We start from the raw sequence: 24,824 nt of genomic DNA, 5'->3' as shown, positions 1-24,824 counted from the left end.
AATAAGGAGGAGCTTTTATGAGCCATTACCTTCTCTGCATTTATGTTGTAACAAGCAGATGCTAAGACTTCATTGCTCCCTCCTCAATTCCGTTATCCTTGCTTTTCACTTTCAGTTGTTCTCCTATATTCTCTCCTGCAGACTTAACTTAGATAGTTACTTTTCTATTATGTAATAAAGAGTAGATTCCCTATATATGTCAGGATCAACTCCTGTGTGTAAAGTTTTAGTTTTAGTTTTTGATAAGTTTTATCGAGTAAGAGAGAACACTGATTCACATTTTGTTTCAGTTGTGTTTTACAATTCTGAATCATGTAATGACTGATTAATGAAATGAATTAGTTCTCTTTAGCTTCTATCCTGCATTGGTAGATTAGAGAAGCCAACCAAGGGGTTCCACTTGGAAGGTGGATTAGATTAGGATAGAATAGATTCATTTTACTAGCATTAGCAGTATTTTAAGTAAGACGTAGCTAGCTAATTCCTTCCTGTAGCATCACACTTCATAAACATTCCTGCAGCATCTGCAAGAATAGTCTATCGGATGGGTCAAGATGGAATCTCTGTTATCTTGTCATTGTATTTTCAACATTCATAGATTCAGTATTTTCCTTTCCACAACAATGGTGTAGTTTCCTTTGCATTTTTACTTTCCTACAGCATAAGCATAATGACTCATCAAGGTACCTAGTGCACATACTGTGCCGACCATTTCAAGTATACGTCCTTGGGTTGACAATCTAAATGCACCTCATGGTAGGGGAAAAGTAGTCCTTAGCTTGAATAGATTATTCCTAAGCCAAGCCTAGCGCATGACTATGGAACACCTATTGTGAAGCGGTTCACTAACAGTCTTTGTAAGCCTTTAATAGGGTAGACCTTTCATAGGGTAGACCATAATTCATGGTCAAATCATTGTAACCTTCATTGGATGCACTTTATTACTCTAGTAGTGAAGATTTATGGGTGTCAGCCCCACCCCAATTTTACCTTCTCACTTGGAGGGTTTCTGGGTAATCATAACTGGTGTATCACCTAATCTAGTAGTGTAAAATGAATACTAACTATTAAACGAAAGCATGTACAAAACTAAATAGTTAACACTTGAGATAGGACCAAGGTTATCACCACAAAAGGAAGCAAACCAAGAATGGTAGGCTCCTTATAGTATAACCCATGATGAAGTGGATGTGTCCCTGATGGGAGGGGAAGTATGCTCACATGCTCAAGCTTCCAAAGGATGGAGGTTTTTAGCAAGTGTGTGTATGGATGAGGATTTCAAAAATGGAGGTATGGGATTATATTTTTGTAGTTTTAAGGCTCTCAAAATAGCATTATAACTTTGAATGAAAAGTGGATGATCTTTGTGAAGGGAGAGGGTTTCATTTATAGGCCAAGGGTTAGAGAGATGGATGGTCAAGATGCAAGGAGGATGAGTGTGAGAGCATAGGATAAGGGTTGGTCAAGGGAGTAATGAGGAAGGTTGAATATGTAAGAGGGATGTAAGAGTCATAAAGGGGGGTGTAAGAGTCATAAAGGGGGATATAAGAGTCATAAATGTTGGAGGGTGAGGGTGTGGATGAGTTTGTTGACTTTAGCTTAGGTTAGCAAGTCTTAACCCTTGCTTAAAGTTGTGCACATGTTTAGGAGGCAGATTAGGATTAACTTAGAAAGGGGGTTAGGGTTTAAGTGGTTTAGCTTTGATGGGATGGGTTAGTTAGGTGGCTAAGTAAGTTTAGTATGGGTGGATGGGTTGGATTAGGGGTTAGGATAGGGTTTAGGGATGCTTTTAAGGTTTTAGATATTTTATTAAATGGTTTATTTAATAAAATAGGGGTATTGGATTAAATTAAATAGATTTGAGGATTTATTTAATTTAATATAGGAATAGGGATTTTAATTGATAAATTGATTTTGGATTATCATTTGATTTTATCAATTGGACTATGGTTAATTAAAAAAAATTATTAACTAGGGGATGATGATTACTTAGTTAAATAGTAAATATTTAATCAATAATGTCCTAAGAGATTACTAAATATGATTACCTATTTGTGTAATCAGACTTAGGTGTCTACATTTTGCCCCTCTTTGACATAGTGTTGAAACAATACTATTTCAAAGAAGTTTGAATATAAACAACGTGAAGAAGACTGCTTGAAGCAACACGGTTGCCCTAGTTTTGAGTAGAAGAAGAGAAAATGGACTAGGTGATGCCCCCTCAAGAAGGTGGCAGGGAAAGAACACAAGGCAAAATGACTTCTTGAAAAAGTTGCAATAAATCAGGGGGATAAGAGGACATGAAAGAGTTAGAAGCGGGTAAAAAGGAGAAAAAAAAATTGCAATAAGAAGAAGGGTGGTGGGCAAAAGGAGGTTACTGGAGGAGTTGCAGAGATAGCCAGGGTATCTGAGGGAGGGGGTCTATAAGGCACTAGAAGAGGGCTAGAAAGGTTTATTTTCTTTCATACGAACAAGGAGATATTGCTGCAAGGAGCTCTAAGTTGAATGAGATAATGGTTGCGATATGACCAAAGCATCAATTAGACGTGGTGCGATGAGTACTAGTGCAGTAGACGCTCGATTTTTTGGTAGGGTTAAAACCCTTTCTAGTATTGTTTACTTGTGAGTAGTTTAGAGCGTTCCTGCAAACTAAAAATGTGAACACATGGACATGGGTCCAGTGGATCACTTGCAAGATCGGCGAGTTTACAATCCTGCAAAAATTGCTAGGGAAAATGTAGAACATAGGTCAAGCAATAGATTTTTGTGGGATTGCAAACTTGGGGGAAAATTTTATGTGGGATGGTGGGTATCATAGTGGGATAGTGTTATCTTAGAGAAATAACACTTCCCAAGGCCATCTTAAATGACTCTTAAGAACTCAAGTTCCCAAAACTACAAAGGAGGATAAGGTAGTTGAATGCTCTAATAAGAAAATAGGACTTTGATCAAGGATTAAAAGATGAAAACCATGATTTCTAGAACAAGAAGTATTCATGGAGAAACCATGGACCATTTTCTGAAGAAAAAAAAAATTATGACATTAGACAATTTAAATCCCTAAATTAAAAAAAATCCCTTAGCACAAGGTTATATGATTTCTTCTTCATCTATGCCTTCTAGAAATATATTATCCATGAATGTTGATCACATATCCTCAATCACAATTTGGTACATTTTTATATGAGAGTTTCTCTCATAAAAATTCTTCCTATTGTGGATGTCCCCATGTTGATAGATATAAAGAATGACTTCCTCTCAATGAAACAATAAAGTTCTACCAATATTGCCAAAAAATATTGCTTGAGGTAGAAAGGAAAAAAGTGAATCCTTGCCTTGTTGAAATCCTTTGTGATGTATAGGCATGGCTACATTAGCCCTAAGTGACCCATCAAATTGTTGAAGTTGATGAAAGATCAACCCCATAGCTCCCAACAATCACCTACATGCAAACACCTATCATAGAAAGAGAGAAGAAAAAGCTATGGAGGTTGGAACTCCCTAATCCATAGTTGAGACATTCTTGATTAGCAAAAAATAAATTGCTATTATAAAAAATGAATTGGTTCATACTTACAAATAGATATCTTCCTTATAAAGGAGATCGAAACCCTATAAAGGTCTAAGCTAGGTTGCATCATAATAATTATTAAAAGAATTAATTATTAGATGCCTAAAGTTTAGGTTAAGAAAACTAGAGTTTGTATGCCTAAGATATGAGCAAAAACATGAAGGTAGGTCCAAACATAGCCTAAATAGGTGACAGAAGTGTTGATGTAATGCTGATCTCAAGAAGTGATGAGCATAAATTTTTTAGTCAAATGGATGTTGAGGCAAAAAAATCCTAAAAAATAACCCCTAATGTCAGAGAAACAACATCCAATATGCCAAGAAAAACTAGTTTGAGCAAACAAAGAGCATGTGCCAAAATAATTTGGTGGCCAAGAGAATTGAATTGTATGTGTCAGTACCAAAAAAGATGGAGGTACAAAGGCATAAATTATAGCAATACATTTGGCATAATGAAAGGTGAGTGATATTTGGATGAAATCTCAAAAAATATATCTTCACCTCCAATAATACATGTGTAGGCTTGAGTACAGTCGGGTCATGTAAAAAATACAAAAAAATGCCAACTCCTTCCATGCTTAGAAAACATAATTCCCAAAATTGCTTTGCCAAAATCCTCAAACTACCCATGGACAGATGGGAAACATAGCCTACAGATAGTCAACTCCAAGAACAAGGCATCAAGAAAGCCAAACAAAAAAAGTCATGAATTTGTCAATTTTACCAAAATATTATTGATGTGGGGTGCAAGGTCACTTATTTGAAGGCACTCATTCCAAATGTCATTGAATGTGTGAGAAATATTTGAGGTCTTTGGTGGGCAGTGATTGGACTTCACATACCTTGGCATCACCTTTATTAATTAAAAAACATGCATGCCAAAACTTAAGGCATGGGCATAAACCAAAGCTTAGTCAATCACCAAAACCAAGGCATCATGCATGCACCATCAAAATCATTGGTGCTAATGAACCACTTGATGTGTGATCTGGGGCGGGGTAATATCCTATATGCAATTGTGATTATCGACCATGATGGGAGTGTTTGGGCTCAGAGTGACACATTCCCTTCGATCAAGCCTAAGGAGGTGAGTGGAATTATGAATGAACATCACGCCCACCAAAGAATGCCTCCAATGAACTACCAATCATTGTCCATAAACTGCACATGAATTTTGAAACCACTAGACTAGCATAAATCACCACAATCTTTAAATGGAAACCGTTGATTATTGAAAAAATCCCTCCCAAAAAAGTGGCGAATAAGGAGGCACACCGTTGGCTGAGGAGCCCATGTCAAGTGCATGACATGGGCTTGCAAATCTTGAAAATGATGGCATGAAAGAGCACGTGGAGAACAAGAAAATGTTTCATATTGGTGGGCCCATCAATCAAAGTCCAGATTAGAAATCTAATATGGCACCTAGGAGAGGTAACCCATTCCATGGAGAAAGTGCTTGGAATAATTGATAAACTTTCCAAATACAAAAAAAAAAACCTAGATGTGTTGGACACTTCTAGAGATAGAGATTTTGGACAATTGGTAATGAGATCACTATGATTCATGCACTGGAGATCAACTCAAGAAAGATGCATGGAGCAATAAAATGAGTCACTGTCCATGCAATCACCGAAAAAGTCAGCCAAATCTGAGGTGCATGGAAAGTTGGTTTGGTGAGCTAGGTGAGAAAGGTGACTTTCTGGAGTAAGACAAAAATAAAAAATCTCTGCCCAATAAGACTCTAAAATTAGGCTCTAGTTGATTGGACAATGTGGGACTGCATGACAGGTATAGAGGCTCGTGTACCTTTCAATTACATGCATTCCTACAAGAAAACTATGCTCTCCCTTAAAGATGCATGCAAAAATAATAAAGTTGATGTATAGTCAAAACCCTTCAATACATGCTACTTTGCAAAAAAAAGATTTTTGTGCATAAAATATTTTTGATAAAAATATATCAAAAATAATTGATGCCTCGATTTTCATGCCTAGGTTAAAACAACCTTGGTGCAAAAAAAATTACCTCAGATTTCAATAGCATCCAAATGAGGTGTATTATATATATGGAAATGGGGGTTTTTTAGCACTGAGCTAAACGATGATGTCCATTTTTTCTCAAAGTGCCTCAAAAGTCACTGACACCCCAAATCCAATAAAAAATGCTAAAAGCTTAGATCTAAAAATTGATGCTAGATCTCTTGCAAAAAAAATAGGGGTGTGAAGATTTGAAGCTTTGATACCATGTTGAAGTTGATGAAAGATCAACCCCACAACTCCAAAGAATCACCTGCATGCAAACACCTATGACAGAATGAGAGAAGCAAAAGCTATGGAGGCTAGAATTCTCAAATCCATAGTTGAGACATTCTTGATGAGCAAAAAATAAATTGCTATTATTAAAATGAATTGGTTAATAATTACAAAGAGAGATCTTCCTTACAAAGGAGATTGAAACCTTAAAAAGGTCTTGCAATGCCCACCCATAGTTTATTTTTATGTTATATTTACCAAACTCTTTTATGCCTATTTCATGGATGTGTTAGTTTCAAGGATATTATTTCATAATTTAGATTAGAGATATATCAGTGATAATTACTTAGTTGACTATATTTCATGTGTTGTTTAATGATTATGGTTATTGGTGCGTTAATGATGCTTTAATGATTCATAGTTAATAAATGTGATTTCTTTCATAGCAATGTCAGATGATGCTTTAATGATGATTAATTCATATTCGTAATGATGCATTATTTTATCTGAACATTTGATGTTTGACTTATAATTATTATAGTACTTACCCCATACTTGCATGTGTATGGTGCATGTGTCTATTTTATCTTTTTGTTTGTCATATTTGATGTGGTTCAGGGAGGGATTCGTAGTCACCTACTAGTCGGGATCTACATGATGTACCACTCTATGCCATTGTTTGTTTAGTTTAGATATATTTATATGCATGTACATGCTCATCTTTTATGCAAAATGTAGGTACCAGACACTGACTTCCTTGAATTGCTGGGATAAGTGTGCCCTATCACAATAACTCAATGGTAAGAATGGGGAGATAATGCTCAAGTTCAATCCCAGCCATAGCCTAATTACTTGTCCTAAGAAGGAGAACATGTATTTGACTTTCCACTCTTTTTAAACCCATGAGTTTATCTTTGTCTGTGTTGTTTGATTCTGAGTTTTGGTATGTTTTGGTAATGTTGCTTTTATGTGGATTTTTCTATGTGATTTATTTGGTAAATGATTTAATTATAATATTTGAGTTAATCATACAATATTAAGAATTATTAGATATTATTTGATTAAAAAGAAAATATTGAAGTATGAGAATATTTATAATTGAAAAACTAATCAAATATGTGCTTCAATTTAAAAGTATTAATCTAAATTTAGAAGTCTAAATTTAGAAAATTGTTTAAGAGGAATTAGAACATGATGGTATTTAATTAATAATTAATTAATTAATTAATTATGTACTTGAGTTTAAAAGATTTAATTAAAAATCTAATTTAAGAAGTTGGACAAAAAGAGTATTAAAATATTAAAGATTTAATATTACTTTATTATAATTATTTATTTAATAATAATTAAATTAGAATTGTATTTAAATAATGAGCTTTGATTATTATTGTTAATTTAAATAATAAATTATGCTTTAATTAGTGCTCGTACTAATTAATAAATTGGAGAAAAATAAAATATAAAAGAATGAAATTTAAAGATAAAATTATAGTTCTAATTATGGCATAGTTATATTTATTTTATTTAATGATAATTATTTAGGAGTTATATTTTAATAATAAACTCTAAATATTTTTATTAATTAAATTAATAAATATATTATTAAAAATGCTTTGAAAATTAATTAAAGAGAGAGCTAATTATTTAAATTAAGATATTTTGTAATTAAATATCTAAAAGAGTTGTGCATGAAAAGGTAAAAAGGTAATAAAGTAATAAATAGCAATTGATCAGTGAATTCCCTATCATGATTGCATAATCAGAGCCCTAATTTAAGGGAGAACTCTTTATTAGAGTCTAGAGCTCATTTTGCAATTAACTAGGTTTTGGGAGCAAAATTTGAGAATTGGATCAAAAGAATTGTTTGAAAGTTTCAAAGGGTTTGTGATTTTCATGCATTCATAGATTGTCTCATATTTTAGTTGTGGTTTTGAGGTTTTGAAATCGAAAATTTAGAATTGGATCAAAAGAATTGTTGAAAGTTTCAGAGGGTTTGGATTTGCATGCATTCACAAATTGTCTTAGATTTTAGCTATGGTTTTGAGGTAGGGTTTGAAAACTCATTGTAGAATTTTATTAAAAGATCTGTCTACTTCGTATCTTCCTAGGTTTTTGCATATTGCTTATTAATTTACTGTATTGGTTGTTGAATAAGGAATTATGTTGTAGATTTTGAAAAGAAAAACTTATTAATCAAGAAATCTTGACTAAGGAAAATTATAGAAAAACTATAGAAAATCATTATGATTGTATTATTTTAAACCCCTTTTTAATATAGGGAAAATTTGATTACAAAAAATGGAAGAAAATAACAAATTGAATAGTTAGGGTTTCAACTTTGAATTTGTCATTAGAACTATGTGATTATCATGAATTTTTTAAATATAGATGAATATTCTTCTTACATCTAAAATAATTTAATTGTAAAAATTATTGGAAAAAGAAAAGATTAATTGAGAGGAAAGTATATTGTAACTAAACGTATGCATGCATGTGAAAATAAATATACTAAAAATAGAAACTAAGTAGAGTATGGTTAAATGCACGTGAAAATAAATATGCTAAAAATAGAAAGCTAAGTATAGTAAGGTTACATGCATGTGAAAACAAATATGCTAAAAATAGAGAACTAAGTATAATATACTTGCATGATTTGAGAGATCAAAGACATGCGAAAATACTAATTGTAAGTTTTTTTTTATTTTATAAAAATATAATTTAATTTTCAGATTTTTTTGATTTTTTTTAAATATTATTAATTAATTTCAAAAATTAAATTAATACTACTTAGTATAAAGTGAATGTTAGTATTAGTGATTATTTAAGTTTAATGCAAGAGGGAAGTTATTAAATAAATATTTATAATTTTATTATATTTTAAGAGATGTTGTGCTAGATTTCACTTTGTAATCATTTAGTTAATAACTATTTGACTTTATCAAAGAAATTATAAATAATTAAATTAAATTTATAATTTTATCTCTAGTTGCATTATGAATTAAAGAAAAAGTAAATACTAATATTAGACTTAAATAGAAGTCATATTAATATTTTAGAAATTAAAATTAATATCAATATTTTAATATAATAATATACATTAATGTTTTTGAAATATAAAGCGACCAAAACTAGGGGGTCAGCCCTTACAAGCAAAAAGTTGGTAACCAACACATTACCAGCAATATCCAACAGCAAGCAAAAAACTAATTAAAACTTCAAAAAACTGGAGAGTTTTCAACTAGAAACTAAACAGCATAATACTAGGAACATCTAAACTAAAAATCCAAAAGATCAAATACTATGGAAGTTCATCCAGAAAACTATTGGCATAACAGGCCAACACCAAGTCTTAATTATAGTTGATTACCAGCAAAACCAAAAACAACAGATAAACATAAAAGTCTTGGATCCAAGGATCCCATTAAACTAAAAATTTCAAATTTCTTTTTTCTCCTTCCCCTTTGCAGCCAGCAGAATCCGAGACCAATCATCAGCAAGGAATTTGAAGAGCAGCTTATGGTCCTCCATATCCATTCCAGTATCCTCCTTTTCCTACGCCAGCAGCTGGAGGGTGGTGGCCACGGCGTGGGTGACTTTGAGGTTAAATTTAGAGAAGGTAAAGAACCCTTCCTCCAAAACTTTAACCCTCTTTTCCAACTTGGCATACTACTCCACCTGCTCCTCGGTCTCTTCCTTGGTTTTCATCTCCACCTTCCTTGTTTCCTCCTTGGTTTTCTGGACCTGGATTTTATCCTACAAAACCTTTGGATTAGTAAAAACCTTAAAATTATCCTTGGTCAGGGATGAAATGGTTATGGGGGAGGTATCCATTTTACTGCTTTCTTCACAGAAGGTTATGGGTTGGAGGGAAAACCTTGCAGACACGTGTAACCTCCATTGTATCAGCACTACCAACAAAAACCTAGGTCTGTGCATTATCAACAGAATTATGCTCTGAGTTTATTATCAACATAATTATCCTCTAAGCTTATACTTATTTCCACCTCATCCTTACCTTGTTCTTCTTCCTCCTCCCTTTCTTCTTTATTATTTTCTGATTTTTCCTCCTCAACCTCCTCCACCCTAAACCTGTTGGATTTTTGTTTATGCCTTGCCTAGGATTGGGAAAGTCTTCCAAATCTCCTCCTTGGCTACCTCCGGCCTCCTCCTCTAAATCCTCTTCATCCACCTCTACAAGTTTTTTGATTTTTATCTTCTTATTATCTTTTTACTCCATAGCCATATCAATTTTTTTCTTTTTCTTGTTTTCCTAGCAAGGCGAGGGGTGGAGGTGTGAATTTTAGTACCAGTACTAGTGTTCAGGGGTGAATTCTGGTGATGGCACTGGTTGTCAACCACCACCACCCTCAGGGGACACAGGTCAAGGTGAAACTAGTAGAGGAAGAAAATGAGGTCTTGATGGATTATGGTATAGTTTTTCCCTTTACTTCTCTTTTCCCTAATATATGTTACCATATCCTCAAGAGAGTGCAGAAGATAAAATGGGATAGAAATGAAATCCCTATTTCAAAAATGATTTAGCAAAGGGAAATGGTAGTAGTAGCAAACACCAAACCTACCCTCCAACGTCATATATCTCATTAGAACCAAGCACACATCATCCCATGGGGCTGGCAACTTGTCTCTTTTAAACCCTCCTCTGTATCGAATCGGCTCCTCATTTTCCACAAAGAAATTATTCATACTAGCATCGTCTATGGTTTTGGTGATCTTTTTCCATTTTTTCTCCTTCATTGAAAGGCCAATCACCATGGAAATCACTTCCTCGGTCACTTAGAAGGTGATTCCATTGATGGTGAGCTTGTGGTTGTTCCACCCATTGACAAATTGGAGGGCACAATTCTCATTGTACCCCACCATCGACTGCATGTAGAGAAAACAAACTGCTTCTTTCAACAGAAACTAGGTGGCCATCCTATCTTTGAAGTTCTCAATCTTTGTGGGCTCCAGCTTATTCAAGTCCCAACCCATCTCAATTCTGCCAATTTCTGCCTCCCCTTCTTCAGTAATGAGCATTTGAACTTTCTTTTCTATGATATCTCTGCAACTTTTATTCACCTTAAGCCCTTTAACAATAAACCAAACAAAATTCTAGACCAGTGCTTGATAAGTTTCCAAATCCCATGCAAAATTATAGTGGGATTTGTGATTACTTAGCATCATTATTTTCACACCCCGAGAATCTCTGACAGTCTGATAAATGATATCCTTCGTACTTTTAAATGGGGTGCAATTTGAAATCTGCAATGCATTTCCATAATTATGAGATGACATCCCTCTTAATTTGCATTCACTCCTTTTTTTGTTTGTACGGCCACGTCTCCTCATTTCCAATAGACCTACATTAATGTTATTAATTAAATCATTTATGATTTAAGACTATTTAAATTAATAATATGATAATGTTGCATGATATTTTATATGCACAAAAAGATTGAATATTTAAATAATTATTGTTTTAAATAAGTATATTAGCATAACAATTTATATTAACATGTATATTCTTACTTTATTTCTAAACACATCCTTATGACCCAAACTGAACAAGAGAAATTGGTGAAATTAAATCATGTGGCTGAAAACTATGTGTTTTCTAATATTCTATTTATAGTCTTGTGATGTTTATTTTCTTAATAGTTTCTCTTTGTGGATTTTTTAGTTGGCCAAGTTAGGATGTGCACTAGAGGCATTTTTGAGATTTCTTTTATGATTATTTGATTGGATGTCATGATTAAATTTATGGTTTGAATTGAGATTTAAGTTTTATGAGCTTTATGCTATTGAGCATTAATGAGAAGTTGGGTTTTGAGAACCAATATTATTTTCAAGTTTCCTGTTAAGGAACTGAGTTCGATCAATATTATTTTTTTGGGAAGGTAGTCTAGGTGCATGTCTATGGAATTGGCTTGCAATGGGGGCCGGCACCCAAAGTTGTTGTCAGGGTACCTCATTGTAAGTTGTGTAACAAGTGATAGCATAGTAATTAAAATATCTTGCCTAACCCTTTTCCTTGAGATACATTAAAAAGATAAGTTAGAGATTTTTCCTCATCCATGCCTTGAGTGCTTGTATAGACTAAGGATGAGATGGAGATGATACCTTGAAAGGTATGACTAGTTTCCTCATCTTCACGAGAGGGTATCTTGGTTTCACATAGAGTCACTAGGGGGTTGGGGTCTTGAGAGACTGCTAGGGTAACCTTAGAGTTGGCTCATGTGATGACACACCATAGTATGTAGCCTGAGTCTCCTTCATGGTTTTTTTATATTTTCCTCTAGTGGTGTACTTGTTAGATATTGCTTTTGATGGTGTATTTATTATGAGTCGTTACTCATTGATTAGATATCATTTATTATTGACAATTGATTTTTATTAATGAATGATCAGTCATTCATTAGTGGTTTTTTTTATTGTTGGAGTTGGTGATTGGTGGTTTACTTTTTTTGACAACAATTATTATCTATTGATCATTTTGCTTGTGACACTTGACATTAATTTTGAGTTGGTTGTATATTTTTGGTCTTGGTATTTGTATGTTGACTTGGTATGAGATATTAGTATTGGAATGAGTGTCCTTTCGATTTTGATTATCTCTTCTTCTTGAGTAGTTTATCTTACCCTTGAGGTAGTTTTGGCTATCAAGATTACTTGCCTAAGATTATTTTATGATTTGATTATATGTGTGTGGATCATACATTATCCCTCCTACACAGTGGGAGTGGGAACCTGATTAGGTGACCACGCAGTCGAGAGGTAGTGTATTCTTACCATTTGGGTCCCCATCTAATTAAAAAATGTTGGAAGCTCCTTGATATAGTGATACCATTATCATTCTTCCTATTATCTTGAAGATAACTATTCATTTGATGTATCTATGTATCATGTGTTTTGAGATCCTATGGCATATTGTATTGTATATTGATGTACTTGTATCTATTTTCACATACCCTATGACATGTGTAGTGGATGTTATTCATTAGAAGTGCTTTCATATTATTATTTGTACTTATGCATTTGCTTATATGACTATGTATGTGTTTATTCATTTTATGATTATGGACATTGTAATTGAGACTTAAACTTATTAATAAAATTTTATTAAATGTGACTCAACATGAAGAAACCCTTGAGGAATTGAAACTATATTTGTAATTGATTACGTGTTCTTGATGTGTATGTATATATTGCTTCTACGTTATTGTTACTTTGATGTTATTTAAACTTTTTTTTTAAATAGTTTAGTAAATTTTGTAACATATTAGGTTTATTTCTTTAGAGTTCCCGAGCGGCGTGTTATAGGTCTAATCTAGGTTGCATCATAATAATTAATGAAAGAATTAACTATTAGATGCCTAAAGTTTAGCTTAAGCAAACTAGAGTTAATAAAGAAATATGTAATTACTCTAACATGAATTGGTAAAATGAAAGCATACAAAGCAAAATATTAATATAATATAATATAATATAATTAAGAAAATATTGATTTCAAATTAACACTGTTAGAAACCATACTTGGTAATGAAATCTTGGAAAAGATGTACTAAAAAAGAGTTAGTCTACATGCTAAATAGTAAGGTGTTGAAAATAAATTATTTTTTGTTCTTAATTTTTAGATATTGAATTTAAAGAAAATGGGGAAGAATGAGATTTTAATTTTAAATTTTTGACCCTAAGTACAAGTTTAGTTTAACCATATTTGATTAAATATTTTTTTGACATCTTTTTAGTGCCAATATTTATTTATTTTTTAGTTAATTTTCTTATTACTTTTGATGGATTTAAATACCTAGAAATGATATTTTTAATGAAAATAATAAACATCTTTCATAGATCTTTTGAATAATTCTCCAAAACATAAATTTGATCTATTTTTAAATTTTTAATATGTGAATCACAATTCTAAAAGTTGAAATTGATTTTAACAACCAAAATAATATTGTTTTAATAAGAAAATAATCACGGTAAAAACAAAGTCTTGGTAAACACACATTCTTTAATTTTCAATAAACAAGTAGTCAAAACACTTAGCATCTACCAATCGAAAAAAAAACACTTAGCATCTCACCAAAATGTGTTGTTTATAATTTTATAACCTTAGTTTATTTAATAAAATAATTCTTTATCATCCCAGCTTTCATCCATCTATTCAAATATCAAAATGATGATAGTAAGAAGAAGAAGTAAATAAAAGTTGTTGCAAATTTCTAAATGTTCCATTATCGAACTTCTTATAAAATTAATATTACATTAAGTTAAAATATCTAAATTTTATTATTTAACACCATTTTAATATTCAAATTAAAAGGATGAAAGTTTATTTTTCCCATTTCCCATATTAAGATTCCTAATGATGGAATGGATTGATTAAAATTCAACTTTTGGGTTCAATTCCAAAGTAGAAAGCCTTGCATAAAAGGAAACTTTGAATAAACTAGAGATGAAAGTAAAAGAATATATAAAAATAAATTTAAATAAATCATAAAATTAATATAAATATAGAAACTTAGAAAGAAAAGTTATGGCTTTTATGTTAAAAATATAGAAAGTCTTGTTATACAAGGAGACTTTGAATACACTAGAAAAATGAAGAAATTAAAGAAATTGGAGAAATATTTTTACTATTTCAATTTACAATCATAAAAGAATGTATACGAATAGTAGAAATATACAAACTTGAAAGGAAAAATGTGTTACTATGATAAGAAATAATTTCTACTATAAATATTTTCCATCTACTAGGGAAAGAGCTCCCTTCTTCGTTATAGCTAACTTTGTGTACCCTAAGCTCCTAAATGGTCCATTAAATTTTGACCAAAAAAATTTATTGTGTTTGTATTTGATATAATTTCTTATAGATATTCTTCCAGTTTCTAGGTAGTAAAGACAAATGTTGCACGATTGGTCATGCATGGGAGGGAAAAAATTTAGTCCTTTCAAAGTGTTGTTGAAACATATTCCCTACTGCATCATTATTTATTCACTTTGACAACTAGAAAAATTACACGAATGGTCCAATACTTATGCACAAGTAATTGTGTGTGCTATTGGAACCATAAAATTGGATAATTGATCAAATTACTAATTATTTTCCAAAGAAATGGGTTGCTATTGATCCTCTAGATAACTTTTTACTACAATTTTTATTAGCATAGTACAATAGATGATAATTGGATTAAGGGCACCCTACATTAGATTATATTCTAATTATTATATTCCTTATTTAAAAACTATTAAGAATATAGGGATGTTCAATGCCAATTTCCATTGGGGAAAAAAAAGAGCATTCATTCCCTTTATTTTTAAAGGGAAAGCATAATTGTACCTAAATTTTCACACTTGTAAATTTTAAATAGTACATCAGGTTTTGATAATTTCATTTTGTGTTGCCTCCATATAGGATTCAACTAATTATAGTTACTATTCTCACTCCTAGGTAGTAAAGAGAACATTGGAGGATCTATTAGGTTTGCAAGGGTTAAAAGGTGGTCATTACAAAGTGTCATGCAAAACGTTTTATCAATTTTCGCTTATTCATTTCCTTAAACAACAAAGAGATTATGTAATCTCAATATTTTTACACAAATGACCCACTAATTATGCACTAGAGGTCCCACCAAACTTGATATAGTTGATCTAACTATTAACTATTTTTCTAAAAATTTATCTGCAATTGACTTATAGATGGCTTTCTAATGGACTTATAATTTATGAAACATAATGTTTCGTAATTGAAACATGGATAATAACTAGTATTATTTCCTTATCACTTTAAAAAGTGAACTTTATATATCTACTGTAAACTCTGCCTGGTGTTTCTTCTCTCTCAAACCATCTCGCAATCTTAATAAGATATTACCTTGCTCCTTTCCTTTCTCATTCTTCAAAGATTCCCTATAAGCTTAACATTTCTCACCTTAAGCAACCTGATTGCCTCACTTCTTTAATCTCCATCTAAAATGATGCTCCCAAACCTCTTTAAAATGAGAGTTGGATTCAATGGTGGAATGATGTGATTACTTATTGCACTTCTTCCCTAAGATCATATGATAAAAAGTGACTAAAACAATTGCAAAATTGAAATGATTTTAAGGTCTCAATTGAAAAAAAAGTAGAAATCTTTTAATTTCAACACCAACTAATATATCTCTACAACATGATGTTGAGTCATAAACATGAAGATTGGAATTTTAACAAGGTTCTCTAGCTAAATTAAGGGCTAGAATAAATTTCATGAAAAAGGAGGCAAAGGAAGGAAATATTTTTTCAACTATCTCAAGATAAAACTCTCTAAAGAACATGTTTTATCCATCCATGATGAAGAGGGGAACAAGCATGACAATCCTAATGATATCGAATCTATGATCTTTTGTCTATATTAACAATATTTTATTGAACTAGCTAAAGAAGACCAACTTCAAGAGATAATTGAAGATCCATTTGGCACTTCCACCCCTATTAAGATTAATCTAGAACAAAAAAATTACTTAGATTGAGCACTCGCCTTTGAAGAGTTAGATGTTTCCTTAAAGGATAAGAGTGATTTAAAAAGTATTGGTATTGATGATCTTCTAGCATTTTTTAAAAATATTAGGTCATGTATTAGGGGATACTTCTATAAGGTTTATAAAGAAGAAACTTCTGAGGGATTATTAGGTATTTCCATAAATCAATGACTAATAAAACTAATTCCTAAAGGGAAAATTGATAGCAACATTTCTAGGTTGAGACCAATTACTCTCCTTGAAACCTCGTATAAGATATTGCTAAACACACAATGCAAGATATTGTAAGGTCTAATTAAATTGAATTTATAGAGGGAGATTCATTTTAGACAACTTGGTGCTTGCATGGGAAACAATTGAATGGGCTCAACAAACAAGACAAAATTGTCTCCTCATCAAATTGTCTTTTGATAAAGCTTATGATAGGATTAGGTGGTCCAATTCATATTAAAATGTTTGAATGGCTAGGCTTTGATCCTAATCTCATTTTACATGTAAATCTTCTCTACATTGGATGTTAATTTTAGCCTTGTGATTTATGGTTCAATCACTCAAACCTTTCCTCTACAACAATTGATAAGGCAAGGTTTTCCTTCATGTATGTTCTTACTACTGATGCACTTGGATACCTTTGAAATCATGCTAAGAAGTATAGTTGCATGTGTATTTCTTTACTTGAAAATTAAGTTTCCTTTAATTCCCCATTTGTTGATGATAATTTATTATTTTTCCAAAAATCTCAAGAAGGGCTCAAGAATACCCTTGAGGTAGTGCATGTATATTGTTCCATATTTAGCTCTCAACTCTCTCATAATAAAAATAAATTTTGGATGACTTTAGCTAAGAAGCCACCTCCTTAGGTTCCCTCACAATGGAAATTCAACAATCATGGTGCAATATCAAGATACCTTAGCATATCTTTTGGGATAGGAGTTCCCCTAAATGATATGTGGAAATAGTTCATCAGCAAACTAAAAAAAATTAGTTCTACTCTAAAATGTTTCCTTCTATGGTTGGGGATATCAAAATTGATAACTAAATCCTCATTTTAAGTCATATTTATATACCATCATGTTGGCTACTTTCTAGAAGATGTTATAACTAGCAAACTCAATCAAGTAGAGTTTTCTTATGGGAAAATGGAAGAAAATAAGAGGAAGCCAATTTCTTCATGGTTATATTGCATTCAATGAAAAAGAAAAAGAATCTTAAGAGCAATTGATCCCTTCACATGAGGGATCTCCATAATTTCCAAATGGCTGACTAGATCTCTTTGGGGCACAACTTTGTGGAAGCCTCTTATTCTAACATAGAATTGCTACAAACAAGGACAATAATGTATGAATAGATGTTTTATGGAAATATAAAACTCTTAAGTACTTCAAACCTCAATTCTCCTATCAATTTTTAAGCATATGAAAAATTAGAAATTAGTTTCTCTTGTTCTTGAATAGAAAGTGTGGTATCTTACTCACTACATTTGTCAACTTCTTCCATTTGATGGAACAATTTGATAAATTCACAAAGATGTCCTCTTGCTACTAATTCTCAATTGCAAAGAAGACTTATATTCAAAAAGGGCATTGTAATGACCCCTAAAAGGGTCCTAATTAATTTCTCTCAAAATTCTCAATTAGGGTTTAGATTACATTTATTTCATTCTAAGAGAACTTCAACTCATTATCATCATCATATATAGAAGAAATAATAATTAACTTATTATACATACTTAAGTCTTAATTCCTTACTCTTCTCCTAATCACTAACCCTAAGATAGATTGTAGAATTACCATGATTGAGCTGCAGAAACAGTCTCCAAGAGACTACCTCATGAATGAAGCTTATTTTTGGAATCTTCTCCTCGCCGTGACCAAATTACTCTATCACTTCTCTCCTTAACTCCATATCTGCTTAGTCGTATTAGTAAGGGATAAAATAATTAAGTTGTATAAGTATTATTGCAACTATAATATATCTAATTATTAAATCATTTCTCTATTTAGATACTTACGTGTATACATATGTAGATATCTTATGATTAATTACATTTATTTATTTAATCATTATTTATTACCATTATTATGAATAACTCCATATTATATATAATTAATTTATCGATTAATCATATCAAAATATCTCATATGACCAAATTAATTCATAAATAACTATCTCATTTTCTAATAATCATATGCATAAAAAAATTATATTTTAAAAACATGAATATAAAAGAAATCAACTTTACCAAGGGAAATTCTTTAATGTCTTCACATTTGCTAATTTTCCAATCTTGGCTAATACTTGTATTACATTTTTTCCTCTATTTTTTCTCCTTTCTTTCCTCCTACATTTCTTCTTCATTTTCTCCATTGTTTTATCTTGTATTTCTTTTCTTTATTTTGGATTGAATAATTTACTCTCTTATTATTATTCTTGGAATTATAATTGTTTCTTTTTCTCGTTTCTTCATGATTCTCCCTTCTTATATTAAAATGGTGTCTTTTGGTGATATTTAATGAATGATAATATATTGCAATAATCTTGATATATTCTTAAGTAATTTAGGATCCTTATATGGCAATTTGTAGTCATTTTTACATGTAATTGTTATTCTCTTACAAATAATGTATTTAGTTTTGCAAAGACATTTCAAGATTAAATTTCATTGTCTTTGTATTGAATAAAGATCTTTATATAATTAAATAAATAATTTATATTGATTAAATATTAGATTAATTAAGTTGTTATTTTTTAAAATTACATATATGTTTATTTAATATTAGAAATGAATAATTATAACTTAATTTCTTTAAAGACTTTAATATTTTATTGTATTTATTATTTATATATTTATATAATAAAGTCATAATTTATTTTTTTGACATTTAATTACTTAACATATGATTATAATTATAATTTTTTTCTATAATTTATTTGATAACAAATACTATTTGTTAATATTTAAATTCATATCAAGGAATGTATAAGTTGGAACAATTCATATATGTGTTATATTTTGTATTATATATATGTATATGTGTGTATATGTATATATATATATATATATAGATGTTGAGCATAGCTCATGAAAGGCATCATGAGATTTAAGGGATTATGATAGTTTACGTCCTTAACTTGGGAAAATGGCTTGTAACTTACAAATGAGTTTAAATTGTCAAAAGCTCTTATCAATAAATTCACATGTTGTAAGATATCATTCTTTTCAATCTGCAATTAACATTGTCTACTCATGTTTCATGTAACTTCCTCTTATTGCTATGCGAAGAAGACATATTGTCAATATGGCGATGAGAAATAAAGAAAGGTGTAGTGCTATAACCTTCAACAATCAGGAGTGAGCAAGGAGATGAGGTATTGGTTTCGACAATGGGTGATGACATTATCGCTAGTCGAAATTGAGTTTTTTTTTGGTGATCAATGATGAAGTGGGTTGTATCATTATATGATATCGCAATAATCGCTTTCGATGATCAAAGAAAGGAAGTTTGTGTTGCAAAAATTGGCAATAGTTTGGTTGATCACCATGTGTTATAGTGATAAAGTAGTGTGATTTTCAAAAGGGGTTGCTATTGCCTACAGTGATGGATCAGAGTTGATCATGGATTGCATGCAAAGAATAATGGACATAGTGATGAGTGATGGGCATTTGCGTATTGCTATGTATTATAGTGATAAGATGAAATTTTGAATGAAAACACCTATTAGGGGTTGCAAAAAGGGGATTTCCTATATAGCAATGAGTGATAGGGCTATTGCTATTTCTATAGTGATAAGTGTGAAAAGTAAAACATATCACTATTCAGAGGATGAGACATAGCGGTCAAAGATGTGTAGGTCTTTTTCACCTGGAGTTGCAGCGATCAAATATTTAAAAATATTTTATGCATCGAGGAAGTAATGACTGGAAATGACCACTAACAATCTATGTTGTATTACAACAATAAAAATCTTTATGACATCAATTTATATGGGGAAATAAATGCATGGACACATAAAGCACATTATACTAAAAGGGTGATCATTATGGATTCCAAACTCAAAGAATTTTATAAAAGTTGTAAAGTTTTTTGTTAGTGCATAGAGTTTGTAGAAATTTAGTTCATAAAGGACTTTCAAAGAATCGTGGAAAGTTCTAGCTCAACACTAAAGAGAAAGACTGAGAAATCAAAGAAGGGAAAAATTGAGAAGAAGCAGAGAATAGAAGATGAAGTTCCTCCCATAAAGTTGAATGAGGGCTTGATTGAACAAATGGATTTTGCTGAGCCTAAATATAGGAGTAAATTTGCTTCTCCTAATAAGTTAGAAGATAAATATAGTGAAGTAGGAGACATCTGGACAAGGACAAGTGGTTATGATCTTTTCTTATACCATTATGTCATAAAAAATCATGAAGTGCCTATTTGTCATCTATGGGATATGAATTTGGGAAAACTAATTGTCCCCAACATATCTATGAATGTCAAGCTATTGAAGGTTGTCATCAGTAAGTATAATGCTAATGATATGTGAATCTATGATAGTGTAAGGGGAAAATTCATGGAAATTTCAATTTATTTCTTGAATGAGGTCTTCAAATTGACAGACAAGCTAACAAAGAGGTTTTCATTTATTGAGTTAAAGAATGAGTACAAGATGTCAGATATGTCTTATATGTAATGGAAGCTAATGCTACATAAGATTTCCAAGGAACCATTGACTGAGGTAGATGGACCACCATTTAACATTAATATGTTCAAGACATCTTGATATGACATATCAATCCTATGGGCAAGTGGGAGGAGTAAAATTTCTAGACCTAATGGAAATTGGACCCATGGTATTGGCATCTAATGTTCAAATGTTAGAGCCTAGGCCCTATGACTATGCTAATTATGTTGTTGATGATATTTAATCTTGTTTTATTAATTTCAATTATGATTATTGTCCTACTTTCAAACATTATTCTCTACTCATGCACATGATTTTATATTATGGTCAATCGAGAAATCTGTGGCATAAAACTTTGAAATTGAATGTGTGGGAAACAAAGGGGGAGGAAAAGCCAGATCAAATGTGAACTTACATATGGTATTATAGATATAGTGAATATTTTTACCTTACTTTTGAGGATTATTTTGTCGAGTCCCTATATACTTTCTTTGGGTATCAAGCCTTCTCCTCCATCAACCCTGACATAAAGAGATTTTAAAGATCTAAGGATATTGGATTAGGGGAAAAGATCAAGCACAATTGGGGTGACTGTTATTCATATGATTATTTTACATGTTTCAAAGTATTTCATTTGAGGGTATGGCATATAGATTGTGAATTTCAATACCAGATAGGATTGCTTACTTGGAGATTGTGAGGCAAATATCAGAATCTAGCAAGCAATGTTTTGGAGGGAAACAAAGTAAGAAAACTTTTCTCCTTGCCACTTTATCTTTTGGTTATTTTATAATTTATGCAACTAAATCATATGATAAAATTGGAGAAATTTTGTAGACTTAATATCATAGGTACACCATGGATCTATGGACTCATTTTGATCTTGAAGGTTACATCCATGCTTATAAAAATTCATAGAAATTGGGTGACTATGTCCATCACAACATTGAGAATGAAGAAAAATTCAAGAATATGGAATGGCTAGAGATTCAGTAGATGTTATAAGAACATAATAGAGAGCTAGAGGAGAAGAGGTCGCAAGAATTGGAACAATTCATAAATGATATAGCGAATCTGCTAAACTCACCTGTTCTAGTAACTAGAACTCTAGATAGGCCATAAATTCAATCATTGGAATACAATATCTAGGTTGTTGATAGAATAGATGCAAGGATGAAAGGATCCTTGAGTCTAACATATTTGTGAGTGATAATGATTTTCTTAAATCAAAATAATTTATTTCTTGTATTTACAATTATAGAGGCAAGATATTAAGACAAAATATTCAACATGATGTCACTACAAAAAATAAAAAGAAGATGATGGCTAATTTGAAAGAGTATATCAAGAAAGAAGTGGAGAATATGAATCCATCAAGAGGGAGATAGTTGCTTAATGAAGCAGGAATCATGGTTTTACCTGGATGAGATCTAAGTGTGTCCTATATATTTGATAGCATAATCAAATCTGAAAAGAAAGACATGAAACTAGATGTGCAAGGTGTAAAGGATGTAATTATTGATTCCAAAATTGAGGAAGATGAGAAGTTTATGATGTTATGAGCTCTCTATCTTCTAGACAAGAGACCTCAAATTATTGATATTGATCAAGCCTTTGGGCACTTGATGACATTGAAAGTGGGGGTAAAAGAACCTAATAAATCAAGTACCACACAAGTGGATTTCCATATTTAATCAAGCACAGATGAAACAGGTGACATTTGAATGAGATATTTGGAAGGCAATGTATGAGGGTCTATTAAAAATAGGAAGGTCATAGACTTAGCCTATGATTCAGTTGCCTAATGATGCGTTGAAGATTGAGTTGAAGAGACTGTAGGAGGAGAATAAAAGGTTGAAGGATATATCTTTGGTATGGAGGGAAATATCTGGCTCTATATTGAAAAACCATTTCAAAACATTATTTACAAAGTTAGGGCAAGTTTGGGATTTATATAATGGATGCAATCCCTTGGCTATCCAACATAATGAAATATATAGAAAGGTTGTTAAAGAGAAGAATGAACTAGCAGGAGATGAAGATATTCAAGAGGAAAACAAATGGATCCAAGTTCATAATGTGTACACCCAAGAATTTAAAGACAGTTTTAAGTTATTTGAGAATCTAGTAGTAGAGCATGGAGTTCCAAATAGGGATAATGCAAATGGACAAACAATCAATCAAGAGATGTGGATGTGAAATATCTCAAATGGATATTTACCTAATTTCTTCCTTAAATAATACTCAGAACTTAAACATATGAAGTTGCATTATAAACCAATAATATAAATCCCTAGATTCTCATAAAATATCTTGAAATATGCTATTGAATTATACATCAGCAATATAATAACCAGTATTCAAAATTCCAATATTAAACATAGTTTTATAGTCAAATTAGAATACTACGAAAAGAACCTATAAGCACATGTAAGACACCTGATGTGACATCTCCATGGACAATGGGTTTGCATCCACTATCTATCAACATGAGGGTGAAGGTCCTCACACTGGATTAAAGATGAAGCTTTTTGAATAACTCTCACAAGAGAGAAACTAAAATCTGAATCATAAACCAAGCATGCCTCGAATCAATAAGTATCTCTCCTTTTAATCCTCAAAACTATGACTTTTTGACTCCCTTCTTGTCTTTTCTTCTTATCTCTCCTTGTCACTTTTAGCCCACTTTATAATATTAAATTGACCTTTTATAATTTTAATTCACGCTCTCACAGTCAATTTTAATATTATATGAATATGTCTTTAAATCCTCTAACGTCCCAAAAAGGGGACATTACAAATCTTCCCTCCTCCAGATTGCTTGTCTTCAAGAAATTAGTACCAAGATCCCATATAAACTGTAGGTAGCTCTATAGCCCAATCTAAAAAAAAATCCTACCACACAATGAACCAAGGTGTCAAAATGCAACCCTTCCATCAACCAGATCCCATGTTAATCTATGAATTATTGCTACATTATAGGTTGTACAACTCTAATCATCATTACATCCAATCTCAAAATGTGTAGAACTGCAACAAAACCCTCAAATGCCATAAATACATATAGTCAATACCTAGATCCTAAACCATCTCATGTGCATGTTCAACCAAAATAACTTGACATGTACTACCATCATATACAAGAAGATCCCCAATTCAAGTTAAAGTCTTACTCCAATTGAGATCACAAGCACCACTATGGTTAAATAATCATGGGAACTCAACTGTGTGCCAACCAAATCCTAAAAAAAAATCATGGGATGTTCCTCTTGGATCCCACAAACAAAAAGGTCATCCATCTTCCCAACTATGTGTTCTATATTATTTCTTTGTGCCCATAGTGGGTGGAGTACTCCAGCTACTCAATGGCCACAACATTGCCCCTCTCACTATTTTCACTCTAGCTATACTACTCAGCACATCATTGTCCCAAGCTGATTTGTAATTGGCATTATGTCCCTCTATCAAGGTAGCAACCTCTTGGTTGCAATAATTTTCAACTTGAAACTACTAACCAAAAATCAATGAGTGTATCATCATCAAATTTGAATAGTGGGTTCTCCATTATATAATCAGCATCTACTTCAAACAAAGGGTTGTCTTCAAGGTTAATGGGATCTGAGGTTTTGGTACTTGGTCTTTTGGGATAACTATTCAAATCATAAGTTTATTGAATGTTATCAAGTTCATTAATTACTTCTTGGAAAAAATCTTGCCTCTCTTTACTCTCATGCTCTCAAGAATGATTTGTCATCCTAACTTGATTTTCCACTATCTAAACAACAATTTGTGTATCATCCAATGCCTTATGGGC

The sequence above is a fragment of the Cupressus sempervirens genome, chromosome 11 (assembly GCF_028749045.1).
Source record: "Cupressus sempervirens isolate cs-2001-9-10 chromosome 11, ASM2874904v1, whole genome shotgun sequence".
Classification (NCBI taxonomy): domain Eukaryota; kingdom Viridiplantae; phylum Streptophyta; class Pinopsida; order Cupressales; family Cupressaceae; genus Cupressus; species Cupressus sempervirens.
The sequence above is the reverse complement of the archived record's forward strand: the minus strand, read 5'-3'. Positions refer to the sequence as shown.